The sequence below is a fragment of the Solanum stenotomum genome, chromosome 10, assembly GCF_019186545.1.
Source record: "Solanum stenotomum isolate F172 chromosome 10, ASM1918654v1, whole genome shotgun sequence".
Lineage (NCBI taxonomy): Eukaryota > Viridiplantae > Streptophyta > Magnoliopsida > Solanales > Solanaceae > Solanum > Solanum stenotomum.
In genome coordinates, this window is record NC_064291.1 from 22,100,273 (window position 1) to 22,119,931 (window position 19,659).

A 19,659-nucleotide genomic window follows, 5' to 3' on the forward strand; every position below is an offset into this window, starting at 1 on the left:
GGTGAAAGAAAGGAATGATAAGTTACCTTAAGTGACCTTAATGTGGTGCCTTAGTATGGATGGTGGTATGGGACGCCATCCATACATTGCACGAGGTATAGCATAAGGGTTTTTTGAGGTGAAGGTCCAATGTAAAGGTTTTCACGTTGAAATTGTTTAAAGGCAATATTATGACTTACTTGATGTTTATGCTTGTATTGTATGTCTTTTATGCAACTATTCATGGTACTTCAAAAAGTGGCATAATGCATGGTTTCTAACCAAAATGTCCCTTTTAAAGCATGTTTTGCATGGTCATCATACTTAGTACATTTTGTGTACTAACCCATATTCTTCATATTTTTACTATAAGTGTAGGTTCCGGCAAGTGATCCCTCCTAGCTAGTTTGAAGTGTTGGATTGCTTTCCTCCAAGACTTGGTATGTCCTCATGGATTCGAGGATAAGACTTTTAAGTTCTTTTGTTCATGTAATAGACTTAATAGACTTCTTTTGATTGTATAGGGTCGTGTCCCTACTTATGTTTTGTGACTGTGTCTAAGATGGCCATGTGAGACTTAGACTTCCGTTGTGTGTTTTTAAAGTTGTTTTAATGAAGTTTAAATGTGTAGATGTAAATAAGTTTTTTTTTATTCCGCACTATTTTCATTATTGAATGCAATGAATGACTATGTGGCTCGTATAAGACCCTTTCGGGGTCGAATACGCCATGTTACGACTAGGGGGTACTCTCGGGTCGTGACATCCATATGCAAGGATATGAGGTGTTTCCCATACTCCCTAGAATTGAACAAGAGGTGAGTCCCCATGTTCCTACTATGATGAATGGAAATGGAGGCGAGTACCCATGCTTTATATGAAATGATGTGGAGGTGATGAGTACCCGCAATCTAAAAATAAGTAAGGCAAGAGGCGAATACCCATTAGCCTTTATAAGCTAGGCATTGAGGCGAATCCCCATGTCTTTAAAAGTAAGTATAAGTAATGTGATTATGTTATGAAGTTGACTTGTTTGGGGTGTTTCTAGATATGTTTTCCATGATGTAAGCTTGACTAGAGGAGGATGATCTAAGTCTTGGCTAAGGTTAAGTGAGGTTACTTAAGGGAGTGTTCCTCTTTCATTATAATACTTGTTATGTCTTGATTATGCTTATGCCTTATGTCTTATATTGACTAATGCTTATGTTTATGTTGTTTATGCTAGCCACCATATTTTGTACTTGATTGTACTAACGCATACTCTTGCCTATATTCTTATCAAATTTAGGGTCTGGAGTTCCCGATTCACACATTTGTGGCTAGGTTCCTAGAGGATTGCGAAGTGAAGCTTTGGTGAGTCCTTATTGTATTCAAGGTTTGGATCACCCTATCTCTTTTATGTCTTTCTTTTCATGTTGGACTACTGTATGGGTTGCGTCCCAAGATTCACTTTTTATGATTAGATGGTTTGAGACAATTTCATGTAATACTTCTGCTTGCTTTTATAAAAGACTTTTATTGTTGAAAATGTTTTAAATTTCCGCACTTTTCTAATACTTTATGTTATGATATGCTAAGTTGCTTGTATGAGGCCTCTCGGGGTCTTGTACGCCTTGTTACATCTAGGGGGTACCCCTGGATCGTGAAAAACTTAGTAATCAGAGCACAAGGTTTAGAATGGTTCTAGGATGTCTCAAACCACGTCTAGTAGAGTCTTGTTCATAAGTGTGAAGCGCGCCACATTTATGAATGAAAGGCTATTAGATGTTTAGGAAATTTCACTTTTTCACTTCTCTAAGTCGTTCCATGGAGTTTAACTCTATAAATCTTTCTCCTAATCTGTTCCCGATGGTTTTCAGGATATAACTACTAGAAGGGCTAATGCTAGAAGGTTAGAGGAAGGCAATGTTAAGCAAGAGGTTCCTCCTCAAGAGCCTCATCAAGATCTGATTGACCCATTGAGTGAGAATATGACTAATGTGGAGTTTAGGTCTGCATTCCAAGTGTTGGCTCAAGCCGTGACGGCACAATCTAACAGAGAGGTGGTAGCCCTCGTGACCCCAAATGTGGGTATGGAGGCGGCAAGAATGAGGGATTTTATGAGAATGAACCATCCTGAATTTTATGGCTCCAAAGTTGAGGAAGACCCTCAAGAGTTTATCGATGAGGTCTATAAGTACTTGATATCATGGGTGTGACTTCGGTAGAGAAGGCGGAACTAGCTACTTACCAACTCAAAGGGGTTGCTTAGATTTGGTTTAATCAGTGGAAAGAGGCAAGGCCAGTGGAAGCGGGTCCCATAGAATGGGAAAGGTTCAAAAGTGTATTTCTTGACAAAGTCTTCCCTCTAAAAATGAGAGAGTCCAAGGTACTCGAGTTCATCAACCTTAGTCAAGGAAATAAGAGTGTAAGGCAGTACACTTTGAGGTTCACTCAACTATCCAAGTATGCTCCTTCCATTGTGGAGAATTATAGGTCCAAGATGAGTAAGTTTGTGTCGGGTGTCTCCGACATGGTAGTCAAAGAGTGCCGCACTACTATGTTTGCCTATAACATGGACATTTCTCACCTTATTGTACATGCCCAACAAATTGAGAAAGAAAATCTCAAGGAAAGATCTCTAGAGGCAAAGAGAGCAAGGGTGGATGATGGTAACTATTCAAATTCTAGGATTCGGTGGATGGGGTCGTTCAAGGTTTTGGCAAAAGTTCTCCGTGCAAGGTTCTTCAAGTACTCCTACAAGGCCTAATAATGAGAGAGTGTGTAACCCAAAACCTCAAGGAGATGGTAATAGGACTTCTATGCCTACTTGTTCTAAATATGGTAGAAATCATGAAGGGAAATGTCTAGCGGGCTCTAATTCTTATTTTGGGTGTGGCAAAATGGATCACAAAATAAGGAATTGCCATTCGGTTGCTAAGAATGATGGAGATGGTTATCGTAGGGCTCAACCCTACCCTTCATCCGGTCCGAGTGGTTTGGTGGGAATTATCCTAAGCAAAACCGTTTCTATGCTCTCCAAACTAGAGGTGATCAAGAGAGTTCCCCAGATGTTGTGACTGGTATGTTAAAAGTTCCATATAGATGTGTATGCTTTGCTTGATCCGGATGCTACTTTGTCATTTGTGACTCCTTATGTACCTATGATATTTGATATGCTTCCCGATATATTGTTAGAACCCTCTTTTGTCTCTACCCATGTTGGTGATTATATGGTGGCTAAGAGGGTTTATAGAAGATGTCCCATTTTATTGTCCCATAGATATACCTTGGTTGATTTGATAGAACTTGACATGATAGATTTTGATGTCATCTTGCGTATGGATTGGTTTTATTCCTATTACGCCTCTATTGATTGTAGGACTAGAGTAGTCAAATTTCAGTTTCCAAATGAGCCTATCCTTTAGTGGAAGAGGGAAAATTATATGCCTAGAGGTCAATTTGTTTCTTACCTAAAAGCTAGGAATAATCTCAAAGGATTGTGTCTACCATATAGTGGGGGTGAGGGTAAGGGATGTGGAGTCTGAAACTCCTATTCTTGAGTCGGTCCAAGTTGTAAAAGAGTTTCCAAAAGTTTTCCCCGATGATTTACCCGGTGTTCCTCCCAAAAGAGAAATATACTTTGGGATTGAACTTCTCCTCGATACCCAACCTATCCCTATTCATCCTTATATAATGGCTCTAATGGAACTTAAGGAGTTGAAGGAACAGTTAAAGGACTTATTGGATAAATGTTTCATCCGACAGAGTATCTCTCCATGGGGTGCTCCGGTGTTGTTTGTTAAGAATAAAGATGGTTCACTCCGAATGAGTGTTGATTACCGCTAATTGAACAAAGTAACCATGAAGAACAAGTATCCTCTTCCAAGAATAGATGACTTATTTGATCAACTTCATGGGGCAAGTTATTTCTCTAAAATTAATCTCTGGTCGGGCTATCACCAATTGAGGGTAAAAGAGGAAGATATTCCAAAAATGGCCTTTAGAACCTAATATGGTCATTATGAGTTTTTGGTGATATCCTTTGATCTATTCGAGAAGTGAGAATGACCATATTCATCATTTGAGGACTGTATTGCAAATTCTCAAGGACCAACAACTCTATGCAAAGATTAGTAAATGCGAGCTTTAGTTAAGGTCTGCAACTTTCCTTGTCCATATAATTTCAAGCAAGGGTATTGAGGTAGATCCAAAGAAGACGGATGCAGTCAAGAGTTGTCCTAGACCTCTATCGCCAACAGATATTAGAAGCTTCTTGGGTTTGGCCGTTTATTAAAGAAGGTTTGTTGAGGGGTTTTCCTCCTTTGTTTCTCCTTTGACGGCTTTGACTCAAAAGAAGGCCAAGTTCCTATGGTCGGAAGCTTGTGAGAAAAGTTTCCAAGAGTTGAAAGATAGACTTACTTCCACTCCGGTGTTGACCTTACCGGAAGGTGATGAGTCTGAGATTTGGACTCATTTTGGCTTTGTTTATTTAGATTTACAATCCTCAAATGCTTAGTTTGTGCCAATAAATGATAATTAATCCTTATTTTCAGGAATATGGATTGAGGAACAAAGCAAGGACAATAACAAGCAAAAAGGAACAAAACAGGATGAAGAAATGAAGATGGGCGAGCTTGAGGATCGCCAAGAGCACTAGGCGTTTCACCGAGTGGCTCATCGGACCGCCTAAAGTTTTAGTATGCCAAGCCCTAAAAGGAAGAACCAAGTTAGTGATGAAAAGAAGCAGTCACCGGATCGCCAAGTAGTTCTGTGATGCAGTGATAGATCGCCCAAAGTTATAGACCTTGAGGATGCTGAATGCCAAGGCAGAAGGGTGATGGAAGAGACCAAACGGAGGCTCGCCGATTGGTTCGGCGAGCCTGACTTACTTCACCAAATGAGCTTTCGTAGCTTATTTTCGGCGACTATAAATACATTTTTGAAGATTTAGTTTAATATCTTTGATCATATATTTTTATCTATCTTTGAATCAAACAACCTGGAGACGGTTTCTCTAAATTTTTTCTTAGCTTTGAGGGATTGAAGAAATTCACTTTTGAGAATTTGGAAGTGGGTCTTTGAGAACCTTCAAATTGGAGCATTGTAAGGACGAAATCACTCTTACCCAGTTGATGGATAATCAATTTGGTAATGGTTTTTACCTTTTTATAATGTCTAGCTAAAACTCCAAATCTTGGAGTGTGATTATGTGATTATGTGATTATGGGCTGATTTAGTTTATGGGTATTGTTAATTGTTAGTTTAAATGCTATTTAAAAGTGAGTTTAATCATTAATTGTGGTTTAATTTAAGAATTGTAGTTGCAAATGCAGTTCTATGTTTGTGTTCTTGGCTTGCTCGAGAGAGAGGTTTTAGAACTAAATTTATTGATTGATGGTTTGTGGGTATTGGGTTGACCTGGGTTCAGCTCGAGAGAGAGAATCCTAAACCCAATCCCACACATTCAGCTCGAGAGAGTGAATGGATTAAGGTGTGGACTGCTCTTATTTTGCATGTTTCTTGATGTTCGAGAGAAATCACTTGATTCAAGGTAAATTGTTTGAGAGAAAATTTACCTCCCCTATAGCCTAGCCTACTCACTAATATCTAGCTATTTTCTAATAGTTGCAATTACCCATNTCGAGAGAAATCACTTGATTCGAGGTAAATTGTTTGAGAAAAAATTTACCTCCCCTATAGCCTAGCCTACTCACTAATATCTAGCTATTTTCTAATAGTTGCAATTACCCATATGTCTATAATAGCCTATAATTGATCACATCCCAAGAATCCATCTTTTTATTGTTAATTCTTATTGTTTGGTACTGTTATTTGTAGTTGATAATCAAAACCAAAACCCCCATTTGACATTCGTGTCACCCATTGATTTGAATAATGTTTTTATTCGATAATTTTTATTCCTATGATTGATTTGACCATATTTATACTTCCCAATTGAATCTGAAACACGTACCACTCCCTGTGGGATTCGACCCCAACTCATTTAGTTGGGTTTTATACTGATTTACAATCGTTGAACACCTAGAATTGGATGAGGTGTGCTTAAAATGTTCAATCAAAATGGTGCTGTTGTCGAGGAGTGGTGTTGTTTGAAATTCTTTTGGTGAAGTTGAATTGTGTTCTTTTTAGTTATAGTTGAATCTACTTATTTTTAGTTTTGGTCTTTGTGTTGCTTGTTAACAGAGGAAATTAGTGTCAACGGAAGTAATGGTAGCCAAGTGGGCCACCAAGATGACATCGGGAATCTCAATGATGTCAATGAACCGAATGTCAATGACCCAAATGTAGTGGGTGGAGTTGGTCCCATTCGTTTGCCACCATATGAAGGGAACGTTGTGTTCCACATTACAATCACCATGTTGCAGCTCTTACAACTGAAGAGTTTGTTTGGTGGGTTAGCTCATAAGGATCCCCATGAGCATATAAGGAACTTTGTCGATATTTGTGGACCTTTCTCCTTTAAGAACATATATCATGAATCGGTTCGGTTGAGGTTGTTCCCATTTTCTCTAATGAAAGAAGCATGTAAGTGGTTGGCTGAGTTGCCAAGAGATTCTATCACTTCGTGGTAAGTGCTTGTCACCGCATTCCAAGTGCGATTTTACCCTCCTTCGAAGATGATGACATCTACGGATAATATCCAAAGCTTCAAGCGTTTAAAGGGTGAGCCAATCCATAAGACTTGGCTAAGATTTAAAAAATTGGTGTTGCAATGCCCAACTCATGGATTGCCCGATAATGTTCAGCTGCAGTAGTATTACAGAAGCCTTTATTCGGTGAACAAGGGAGTGGTTGATCAACTTTCTCTGGGAGGTTTAATGCAACAGCCTTATGTAATAGCAGCCCAACTCCTTAACGGCATGACCAAGATAAACCGGGCATGGTACACTCGCGAAGATCGGATTTCCCCTATCACTTTTAAATTGACAAAGGAGCAGCTTGAGAAAGATCAAGATAGGGACCAAAACATGGCAAAGATGATGACCCAACTTGACATTTTAGCCAAAAATATCATAGGTGTTGGTGCTAGGAATGCCAATGTTGTGGGTGTTGGTTGTGTAAACCCAGATGAGGCTACGTTTGTAGCGTTGTACAATGAAGAATGAACTTTCTATCCAACCAAGGAGGAGGTTATTGTGCAAACTACCCAAGGCCGGGTGGTAACCAAGGTTCGAATAGAGATGAGGGCTGGAGAGATCATGATAGAGAGTGGCATGATCGTAACGCCACCTGGAAGGAGAGAGATAGAGAGAAGGATAGGTATGTTCCTCCCCACGAGCGTCAAAAGCCTCAAGATTCTGAAGGTGGCCGGACTGAGGATATGCTCTCATGTATTCTCGACAAGGTTGAAGGGTCCGATAAGGCTTTGAAGGAAATGAGGGAAGTTGTATCGACTCTCAACCAGACGTGACCTCTCATTCCATCTCTATTAAATAGTTGGAGACCCAAATGGGTCAGATTTCTTCACATATTAACCCCAGACAACAAGGGGGTTGCCTAGTGATACTATGGCAAACCCCAAGGATGAAGTTTGAGTGGGTACTTGCGTCGTACCACGACATTAACTAAGGCGCTTCTTGGGAGGCAACCCAAGTTTTTATTGATTTATTTGTGTTTTTGAAATAACCTGTGTTAATTGTGTAGGTTGAAGTGTGGAATATGTTTGAAAAATGCAAGTTGGCGAGCCAAGAGTCTAGTCAACGACTCGCCGTATAGGTCGGCGAGCCTGACTTGGACCACCGTTTGACTCAAGAAAATATAAGGATGGAGTCTGTAAAACTTGGCGGGCCCATGGACAATTTGGCGACTCATCGAACTGGTTGGCGAGCCCGATTTTGTCTGCCGTTTGGACCCCCAAATTAACTGGAGTTCCGGTAAAACTTGGCGAGGTAAGTAACCATTTGGCGTGTTGCCGAGTGGTTCGGTGAGGACGACTAATATCGCTAAAAGGCCGCGAACTGGATGGTTTTTAAAGGCCAAAGGTTTAAAATTTCAAACTCTTTCATATTCTCTCACTTTTAACCTCATACAATCACACCCGCACTTTAGATTTTCTATATTCTTGATATTGTGTTCAGAGTTGGAATTCATTGCTTTTTTGATATTGTGTTCAGAGTTGGAATTCATTGCCGCCTAGCATTACAAACTCATATTCGGCATTAAAGGTTGCTCTTAATTAGCGGTTAAATTCAAATGCAAGTGTTTAAATGTTATTGATTTGTGTTGGGCCTCTCTGAAATCGTAAATTGTGTGCTAGTTTGCCTTTTGTAATCTCGTAATTGTGCTAAATTGCCTAATTGATTGATTTCTTGATTTTGTGCTTTAAATTGATCATAAATTGTTGGGTTATGGTATTTTGTTGTTGGGTGTAGTCGAGTGAAGTCTGAGTAACCCAAATTGTGCTAAATGATGTGCTTTTCCCAATGATGGAGCTTTAGACTTTATTCTTAAGGGCAAAAGTCGTCAAATGGCCAATTTTGGCCAAACCGGGGGAAGTCTGAGTATCCTGGTGGCATGGGTCTAATGGTTCTGGGCTTAATTTATTAAATGTATTGTTTGATTTTATTTTCAAGGGTTGCGGGCTTGATTTTGGGAAACAGGGTGAAAATTGGCACGTTGGGCAGTTTGGGGAACTGGGTCGTGCTCGAAGAACCACTCGGCGGTTCGCCAAAGTCCCCCTTGATCGCCTTTATTTCGTGTTTTGGTTGAGTTTGAGTCAGTAACTTTCGGCGGGAAGCCTGAGCTCACCGAGTGCACTCAGCGACTCACCGAAAGTATCCCTTTATCCCCCTTTCTGCGCCCCTAACCCCTAAAACACACTGTATTTTTCAGTGGACTAGTCTGAGCTCGCCGAATGATGTCGGGGATTAACCAAATGGCCTTGCGTATCGCCGACTTGTTATTTTTCTAGGAATTTTTGAAGCCATTCTTTTCGGCGAGCCCGATCTGGCTCGCCAAAGTGACTGGGCGACTCACCAATCGGTTCAGCAAGTCCTTCTACAACTTGTATTTTTCACTTTTCCTGAATTGTTTCTAACTCATTTTGGTGTGTTTTGCAGATATGGCTAGGACCAACCTGGACGATAGGGGTATGCAGCCCCGCAAAAGAGTACGAAGTATTGTTATTAATGAGGGGGCAGTTGCTCCCTCTAAAAAGGGAAAATAAGCACCTCCAAAAGGAGGCAAAGGCAAGGGCAAAGCGCCCGCATCTGAGATACCGGAGCACAACTCCAACGGGGACGGGGAGTCCTTTTACTCCCAGGCTGTATTCTCTGAGCCTGAGGATGACCAACCTCTTTAATCCCGTGGAGCTGAGATTCGTTCTAGAGTTTGTCAAGGTCCGTCTAGGACTCCGAAGGCTACCCCCTCTGCTGCTAATACAGTGCCAGCTCTGACACATACAGTGGTACCAACGCCACCAATTCAGGGTCCTCCTCCCTGGCTACTCAACCAGATAAAGGCCGAGGAATTGAGGACGATTCTTGAGGAGAAGCGGTTGTCTATAGATGGTATAGTGGAAAGGTACTCCAATGTGTGGAACACTCTCCGGTTCCACAAGTTTGAGCAGTTCAGCAGGCCTCATGGCCCTTATATTCCTACATGGGTCCGAGAGTTCTACACGACATACGATGACCTGGTACCTAAGGCCAAGAATAAGGCCAGTGCCTTCAGACCAGTAGAGTTCATCATGGTCCAGGGGACAGAAATAAGATGTAGCGGTGATTATATCAATGGTGTATTTGATAGAGGGTCAGGGTTTTACTACCCGAATTTGGCTACCACTACGACACCTTTGGATGATCTAAAGGGTTGGCTTGCTCCCCTCATTTATGACACCACCCCAAGGTGGATTGAGGTAGGAGCTCCGATTGAGAAGAAGGATTTGAATGTAGCTGCACGGTACTAGTTTGGATTCATTAGCAGCTCCATCATTCTTTCACAGAATGAGTCCATCCCCCTCCATCCAAAGGCGACCTGTCTTGGGTCAATCATAGCCCGGAGGAGCATTGACTTGGGACTCAATATTGAGCAGGATATGGCCATGAGGGCCAAACAGTGACAGACGTCCCTTCCCTTCCCAGTCTTGATTACAGAGCTATGCCGGTGTGCTGGAGTTTCTCATGACGAGAAGAGGGACATAGAGGTCACCCCTAGATCTTCCATAGATATCCAGTACATAGAGGCTGAGAACACTCGGGATGAGGTTGATAGGAGGAGAGCAGCTCCGGTGGATGCATCCTCGGAGGTTGATGTTGATTCTATTCCTACATAGGTATCTTTGTCTACTCCGGTCTTCGGACTTTTAGGTACATGATGTACCGTGATTTTACGATATTTTTGATACATTTCACTTGAGATTTGTGTGTATCTAGGGGTATTTTGTATTAGTTTATATGTGTTTTTCTCATGTTTGCAGGTACTAGGTTCAGGAGTGGAAACTTGAAGACACAATTGAAAGAAGTGCAGAAAAGGGCATATACGGATGCAACTTACGGACCGTAGGTTCAGTTACGCCCCGTAGATGATAGTCGTAGAAAGGCAAGAACGGCATTGGTAAAGATCAGGGAATTCTTGACCATGTGTGGAATCACGGTTGTCACTTACGGACTGTAGATTGATCTACTGACCGTACTGTTGCTCCGTCAAATCATTCAGAAATTGGTTCTAGTACCTGATGCTGAAAAAATCTAAGTGTGGCGTTACAAAGAAGAGTTACGGACCGTAGATAGACTTATTGTCCGTACTGTTGAATCGTTGATTGCGACAGAGATTTTGCAGATTTTGAAGAAAGAAAAATTGCCTAAATCATGAGCCACCGAAGGGACCTACGGACCGTAGATCGACTTACGGACCGTAGGTCTGTCTCGTAGAATGAAGACGCATCCTGCAGCTTTATTTCCTTATTTCGTTTCCTTTTCAGTTAGGATTTATTTTTCTATATATAGGGTATGTAAACCTCATTTTTTGGGGGTTCGAGACTATTATTTTTGTTCTAGTTTTTGGCTTGGAGATTAACTTGCAACTTTAGCAATTCTTAATTTTCTAAGCACGTTTTGGTGATTTTTACTTTGAAAAATTCAAGTTGAAATTCTAGGATTATTCTCTACTACTTAAGTTCATGATTTATTCTTCAAACATTATGAATTGTTTTCTTGCTAATATGGGTAACTAAATCCGCAACTAGGGTTATGGGAATCATGAGCGATTAACGAAGCATGAATAGTAACTAAGTAAATCCCGAATAGTGTTTTGCATGCATTGATAATTCTTTCGTCTAGAAGTCTTTTTAACGGTGCGCAACGTTATAACTCTCCTTCTTGCTACTTATCGGACCAAGGAGGTAGTTAATAAGAAAAGAATTATCAACATAGATTTAGTGTGATACTATATAATAGAATTAATGTCGATTGGTGCGAGGGTGAAAACTAGGCCATACATCGATGTGACGTCTAATATGAGGTAATGGTGAGGGTTAGTAAATAATACACACGTAGCCGAACCAAGGTGCGGGGTGAAATTCTCTAGATGCCGGACCAAGGATTTAGAGATACATAACTTATCGTTTGCATGTAATACACTAGGAATGGATTGGTATTACTAGGATTACGGAGTTATGAGCTTATGGGGAACACATAAGCCCTGGTTTCCTTCTCAATTTGATAACAACAAAAGTTTGAATCTTGGTTACTAATTACTTTCATAATTTCCAAAATTTGTTACATAAATCCCCCGTCCCTCCTTACTTTTGTGTCTCGGAAATACATTGGCTAAGTGAATATAATCATTATTGAACTTAAGTCTAAACCATGTTCCTGGTGGGATCGACCCCAACCTACAAGTTGGGTTATTTACATGATAGCGATCGCTTATGTTTCTGAAAAGAGGTGTAATTTGAGCGTATCAAATTTTGGCGCCGCTGCCGGGGAATATGGCTTTTAGATTAAGTTTAATTGCATTATTGAATTTTAGTCAAATATTTCCTAATTTTACTTTTTCTTTTGTTTTTGTTTCTCTAAGGGTCTTACTCTAGTGTTTGCCAAGTACACGGAGCCAAGGTGAACCACTTACTCCCTATGATCTCGAACTGAATAGAATTTTACGGAGAATGAATAATCAAGGAGTTCTGGTTAACCCTATCGAGAGAGAGTTAGGTGAAGGTGTTGGAACCTCCGAAGGTAATTGATGTGAATAATCAGGCTCCAGTTGAGAATAGATTGGAAGATGCACTAAGGGCATAGGAACCACAAGGACCATACCTGCATGAAAATTTCAAGGTCAACCTTAATATTGTCGATTCTGATGGACCTCTTGTCTTACCGCCTCTAACTCAGGGGCATATATTTGTGAAGACCAGTAGCTTGATGCAAATGCTTACAAGGAGGGGCTTGTTTGCGGGGTTGCCAGCGGATGATCCACATGCTCACATAGCCAAACATAATCATTTCTGCAAAAGTTGTATGGGTCGACCATATTGGGATATGAACGTCATTAGGTTTCGTGTGTTACCCCTATCATTGACCGGAGATGCTGCTGTGTGCTTCAATGAACTCCCTTACAACTCAATCTATACATGGGAGCAGTTGACAAATGCGTTTTTAGAAGGATTTTTTTTAGTGTCCAAGAAGATGAACAAGAAGGATAAACTCAACAACTTTGTAGCATTATCTGGAGAGTCTGTGAGTAGTTCTTGGGATAGGTTCACTGCCTTCATGAGGGGTGTCCCGAATCATCGTATTGATGATGAGTTGTTGAAGGAGTACTTCTATCGAGGACAGGATGATAATGGTAAAGGAGTGCTCGATACTATTGCGGGAGGTTCGTACGGTGAATGCACTTTCGCACAAATTACAGAGAAAATGGAGAAGATATCTCAAAATAATAAAGCTTGGAGCACTAGAAAGTCAGACCCTGGGAGGAGCACATTTGTCGTTCAAGCTACAAACAACCAGCCCGCAGATGAGATTCGCGAGGAGATGGCACAGATGAGAACTAAACTAGGGTTGGTATTAAAGCATGTGACTAGAGGAGTGGAGAAGGTAAATGCTGTGAACTATTTGACTAGAACTCCACCACCGGTAGAGGAGTATTATTTTGAAGAGGATGCTTATTCGGTGAATGAGCAGACGGGGGTTTCCAACAAAACGTCCAAGGTTCGAATACGGATAATTGGTGCCAAGGTCAAGGAAACCAAGGTCAGAACTATAGCAACTACAACCGAGAGGGTAAATATGTTCGGGATGGGAACTACAATCGCGACAACAACTACAACTGGAACAACAATGGCAACAGAAATGATCGGGTTGGACCTTATGTTCCCCCTCAAAATTAGGAATATGGTCCTAGGGAAGCTGGAAGTAATATGTCACGTATTGAGGATATGATGTAGAAAATGATGAGGAAGTTTGAGAATACTGATCAGAATGTAAAAAAGATGCGCACTGAGTTGTCCGAAATTGGCCAGAAAGTTGATGCCCGTGCAGTGTCGATAAAGCAACTTGAGCAGCAGTTTAGTCAGTTGTCTGCTACTGTGAATACACACCAATCGGGCACGCTTCCCAGAAACACCATCAAGAATCTGAAGAATGATGGGCATTGTATGGCAATCACGACTCGTGGAGGAAAGTAGACTATTGACCCCACCATGCCATCCGATGTAGAAAAAGTGGAAGAAACAAATGGTGATGAGATTGAGGTTACCGAAGAGATTAAAAATGCCACAGAGAAGGAAGCGGAGATAGCCCAAAAGGTCAATCCCATGCCTAGACCTCCACCTCCTTTTCCACATAAGTTAGAGCAGAAGACTGAAGAAGGAAAGTACAGCAGGTTCATAACTATGTTGAAACAGCTTTCCATCAATGTCCCTTTGATAGAAGCTTCGGAGCAAATGTTTGGGTGTGCAAAGTTCATGAAGGACTTGGTGACCAAAAAGAGGGCTGTCAGTTTTGAGAATGATGAGAAGTTGCAGCATTGTAGTGCCATTTCTACCAAGTCACTGGTATAAAAGAAAGAGGATCGTGGAGTTTTCACTATTCCATGCAACATCGGTAAGATGAACTTTGAAAATGCTTTGTGTGATTTGGGTGCGAGCATTAACTTGATGCCATTGTTGATTTATAAGAAGTTGGGTTTAGGAGCTCCAAAACCAACTGCGATGCGTTTACTTATGGCTAATAGAACTGTGAAGAAGCCCATTGGAGTACTTCAAGACGTCCTTGTGAAAGTGGGGCCATTCATTTTCGTGCAGACTTTGTTATACTTGATTGCAAGGTTGACTTTGAAGTCCACATCATCTTAGGGAGACCTTTCCTTGCTACTGGGCGTGCCTTAGTCGATATGGAGAGAGGGTAGATGAAGTTCCGACTACATAAGGAGGAGGTGACCTTTAACGTCTATAAGTCTATGAAGCAGGCAAGTGATCTTAAATCGGTATCGTTGGTGAGTCACACTTTTGAAAGAGGTGCTGAAGTGTTTAGTAAGAAGAAGTTAGGTGTAGCCTTGTACACAGAGAAGAAGCGACAGGCTCAAAAGACAGAAAAGCGCAAACTAGCTCTTGGTGATCTGGTGTTGTTGTATAAATCTAGGTTGTGCTTATTTCTAAGCAAACTCAAGTCCAAATGGACCGGGCCTTTTTTACTCACGAAGGTCCTGCCCAATGGTGCGGTTGAGCTTAAGAATAGTGAAGGAACAAGGTTCATGGTAAATGGACAAAGGATCAAGATCTATCTGGGAAATGTAGAGAGTGTGCAAGAGATTGTTGAGGCCTACAATCTTGATAAAGTCTGAGTAATCAAGAGGCATGCATCGTGCCACGACGTTAAATCAAGCGTTGCTTGGGAGGCAACCAAAGATGTACAATCTAGCCATCTATAGGTTTTGTTTTGCGTCTACTAGTTTCTTTGGTTAATTACGTCTTTGTACTCAATTAGATAGGTGCTTTAATTTCTTGGTTAGTGTTGGATAGATATAGCATAGGGTCCGTGTCTAAAAAGTGTCCAGAAAATGTAAAAAGAATGGCCTAATGGTTGCTACATGTGCAGGTGCGCAAGGCAAAATCTGCAGAAAATGGTCTGGTGCAGAGGTCTACGGACCGCATCAACGGTCCGTAGTTCATTCTACAGATCGTAAATGGCGTCCATAGATCCCAAGTAAGTGTCTGAAATTTAACAGTGTGAAGGTGATCTACGGTCCCCATCTATGGACCATAGATCGACCTACAGACCGTAAGTGTGGTCTCATAGGTCTAACCCTAGCTTGACCGACCTGACCCGAACAACCTCTAATTTAAAAACCCCCACTTTCAAATCATTTCCCACTTCTTCTAAATCATCCCTAACCATTTATCCACATCCCTAATCCCTTAAATCACTCATTCTCATCATCAATTCATCATCACCCACACTAAATTCATCCCCCAAATTCCCAATTCTCTTTTCTTTTTCCCCCAAATTTCTCTAAACCCTCATTTTTCAAACTTCGGTGTCCGGGTGTGGTGCAAGTAGATGACTTTTGTTGATGATATTGGAATGATAGTGTCGTCACACAATCACACCACTCCTCATTACTTATAAGGTAATAGACTTTCCCCTCACTTTCAATTTCGGTTCATAGATTGATTGTAGAAAGTCAGGAGTTGGGTCTTGACCTTGGGTAGTTAACAGTCTATAAATCCATGCTAAATTTGGAGTACTAACACCCTTGGGACGATGGTCAATGATTGTGTGTACCTATAGCATAAAATCAGTGCAAATAAATAGTCTATATGTAGGTTTCGACTTAGGGTTCCACATCTTCTCTTGAAGTTATTATAAAATTGTGTAATTGGAACCCTTAGAATGACAAACTAGCATGAGTTATGTTGGAATGCATGATTAGACTAGGATAATATTGCAATTGGCTTCAAAATGGGTTTCAAAATTGAGGAACATCTGAGACCTGGCTCAGACCCCATCTACGAGACCCCGTCTACCGACCGTAAGTCAAGTTACGGACCGTAGATGAGGTCCGTAGATGGAGGCACTTGGCAAATTTTACCAAGTGTGAAACTACGGATGTGGACTACGGTCCATAGACCAATCTACGGACCGTTTTGCATGTCCGTAATTTCCAACAGAGACCAACTTTTTGGTACCTCTGAGCTACGGAGGGGTTCTACGGACCGTAAGTCTACCGACAGACCGTAGGTCCCCACCGTAGGTGGCCATTGTAACTTACTACCAAACTTATTTTATTTTTATTTTTGTTCGTTTTTAGTTCTAAAATTGTTTCGAGTGTGTTTTAGGTTTTTTTTGGGTACTAACTACTCCTCCACAGGTACCATGGTACCTAAGAAGCAAGTAACTTACACCAAGAAGGGGAAGTCCAAATCCTTTGCCCCAACTCTAAGGTTGATTGATGAGGACACCGACATAGAGAAGGATCCCTCTATGTCCCACCAACCTCGAGGAGATCCCCAACTGCACCCCGGTCTACCAGGAACACACCCCAGAAGGTGGTCACCGACACAGTCATTGTCTCCTAGTCTGATGAGGATGACACACTGATCAGGTCACAGACTGGGTTTCCTTTTGGGTCTGGAGAGGGTTCCTACTACGGTTCTGCTGCAGGGTCTGCCTCAAGGTTTGCGTCCGGCTCCGCCACCGGCTCAAGTACACACAACCAAGTTGCCTCGTCTGATGAGGCCTCTAGTTCGAAAGAAGTCCCGATTCCACGAAACAACAACCCTGATCTAGTGGAAGGGGAACCAAGTAGATGGTGTATTGAGAGGCAGTGGCAGATCTACCAGGATGCCAAAATGCTAAATGAGAAAGAGAGAATAGACCGGATTATTACTGAGGAGCGCAGAGTCCTCACGGGAAATCTACATACCATGTCTGACACTCACCGCCTGTTTAAGCTTCACAAGTGCGAGTGAATGGCTCGTGACCACAAAACGTATAGTGAGGACATTGTGCAGGAGTTCTATGCTTCTTATACTGCCACTCTCCGAGGGTCGATTGATAAGCAGTCCAAGCTCACAGCCCAAGACCCCTTCACCTCAACCATGGTCCGAGGTTTCTCGGTGGACATCTCTCATGCGACCATCAGCCGATTCCTCTACGGTCCTAGCCCTAATCACACTTGGGCACTAAACATGGCCGACTTTGACTATAGATGGGATACAGTGGGGATTGGAGCCTTTACTTGAAATGTCGAGCAGAGGGAGGCTTTGTTACTATGGCTCACCAGGTCCATCATTATAGATGGAGAATGTGCAGAGTGGGTCACCACACCACGGCTGGGCATTCGAAAGGACACCCTGAACTTGATGGCCAAGTTCTTTTAGTTACTGGTGCGGAATAGAGTCTCATCAACTAAGGATGATAATTTGGTGACGTGGGATAGAGCGGTCATGGTTGCAGCATTGGTGGTAGGGCTGGATATAGAATTTACCCTCATGATATTAGCAAAGATTCATGAGAGGGCTTTTAAGACCACTACTACCTACCCATTCCTGTGTATGATCTTTCAACTATGCAGAAACGTTGGAGTGCCGATATGGCACTGTAACAAATTGGTCCATGCAATAGGAACTCTAGATATTGGGCTAATTTAGGATGAGGCGAATGTAGCAGCACCACGCAGAGAGCCACGGGTCAATGTACCAGAGAATGCTAATCTAGTAGATATGATGGAGAAGATACAAGGTGATGATCCTGCCCCTCCAGCCCACAATGATGATACCTCGGTTTCCTCCTCACAGGCCGTTAGCGACGCCCCGAGCTCATCTAGAGCCACTCCACCTTCTGGAGCCAATGTTATACCACATGCCCGAGTCCAGAAGTTATAGGCTCAGAAGACCACCTTGCTGCACCATATTAAGCCCTGGATGCGGAAGTTAATTACTGAGTCCAAAGAGAGAGTAGAAAAGAGGATGGAGGCGATAACGGACCAAAAGGGCCAAGTAGTTCATAAGCGGCTCGATGCCTTCGAGTTAAGAGTTCTAGAAAGGCTAGCTCCTACTACTAATATGTCCTCTTTTCGGACTGAGCTAGCGAGTCTCCGGGCTGATGTTGACGCCATCCTTGCCACACAAGTTGTTGAGCCTCAGGTTGCACCCTCTGCATTAGGCAATGATACAGTCCTAGGTGCACTATTCAGTGGAGATGATGCGAAAAAGCAGCCCGAGCCTGCACGTGCCCGAGGTAAGAAGCATCGATCTAGTCATAAAACTGATCTCACAGAAGGCTAGAAAAAGGCAGCACAGGCAGGAGAAGAAGGCACGGAAAGCCTCCATAATAGATGAGCAGCTGAGGCAGCAGAGGGCCTGTGAGATGGTTGTTGCAGCATCGAGTTCTATGCCCGTTTCTGAGGTTTTGCCTAATGTGGCAGATGATGTGACCACCACTGGGGGTGCGGTGAGACCGATAAATAGCACTACTGAGGGTGCTATGACCAAAGATGCGGGCACTACTGAGGGTGACCCCACTGTTCCTATAGCGGAACCTAGGAAACCGGACCCACCCGCTTATTGATGATTCTTCAGCGCTAAGCACCACAGGTTTGCTTCACCCAAATCCATTAATTTTTACTTCTTTCTGTGTGCATTAGGGACAATTGCACCTATTTTTGTTGGGGTGGGGTAAATGGATTGTGAGTGATAGGGTGAAGTATGAGTAACCCAACTCATAATCCTCTTTTGGGGTTTTCTTGGCTGTGTTCTTTTTCCCCAAGAGACTACTTAATTTTTGTTGAACCGGCATGTTTAGGATTGTATGTGTAGAAGCATAAGAAAGAATGATAGCATAAGCATGATGGCATGAGCTTGTTCAAAAATGATACCCGTCCAAAGATATTGAAATGTATGCTACAAGTTGTAGAATAGAATAAGTTGAATGTGTTGGCTCTGAGTATAACATGATAATGAAAAATTGTATTTCATGACTTAAGCTAAAAACTGATAATTTGATAATGGAACTATGTGCCAAGAGTGTGCTAGAATCGTTGGTTGTTCAAACAAGTGGTGCCAATCTAGAACTTGCCCAGTTAGTACTGCGAAGACAATCTACTCTAGAGGCTAGGAAGTGATCATAGGCCATTGTTCTGAATAGTCTATTAAATTCCTAAAAGAATCCGACCAAATGAAAATGAATGCTCCCGTTGATCCAAATGTTTTGAGCCTAAAAGAGACCATTTCTTTCTAAACCCGTAGCTCACCTTCCCATAATCTATTGTTTTGGCCCTGGTCCCTCCTTGGACATGTACACCTCAATTTAGGCAAAAAGCCTAAGTTGAGGGTGGCTAATGCAAAACGTGACCTCAATCTTGGCCCTGATCCGACATCGGGTATTGTGCACCTCAACTAATGGAAATTCCTTAAGTTGAGGGTGGCTATGAAAGGGAGAATCTAAAGAAAAACAGGTATGAAAGGAGTTTGGTGTTGAAAAAAAAAAAGATGTGACTTTGTGCAAAAAAAAGTGAAGAAAAAAGCAAGAAAAAGAAGAAAAGTGAAAAATAAAAGAGCTACAAAGTCGAAAGTCACATCAATGATGGAAAAGAATCAAGGGAAAGAGGAGAAAAAGGTAGGATCTCAAAAATAGGGCAAAAAGAGGTAGAAAAACCCAATGTAATGTCAAGGAGGGCAGAAAGTCACTAAAAGTACCCAAATATACCACCCCTGACCCTGAGCCTATGTTACAAT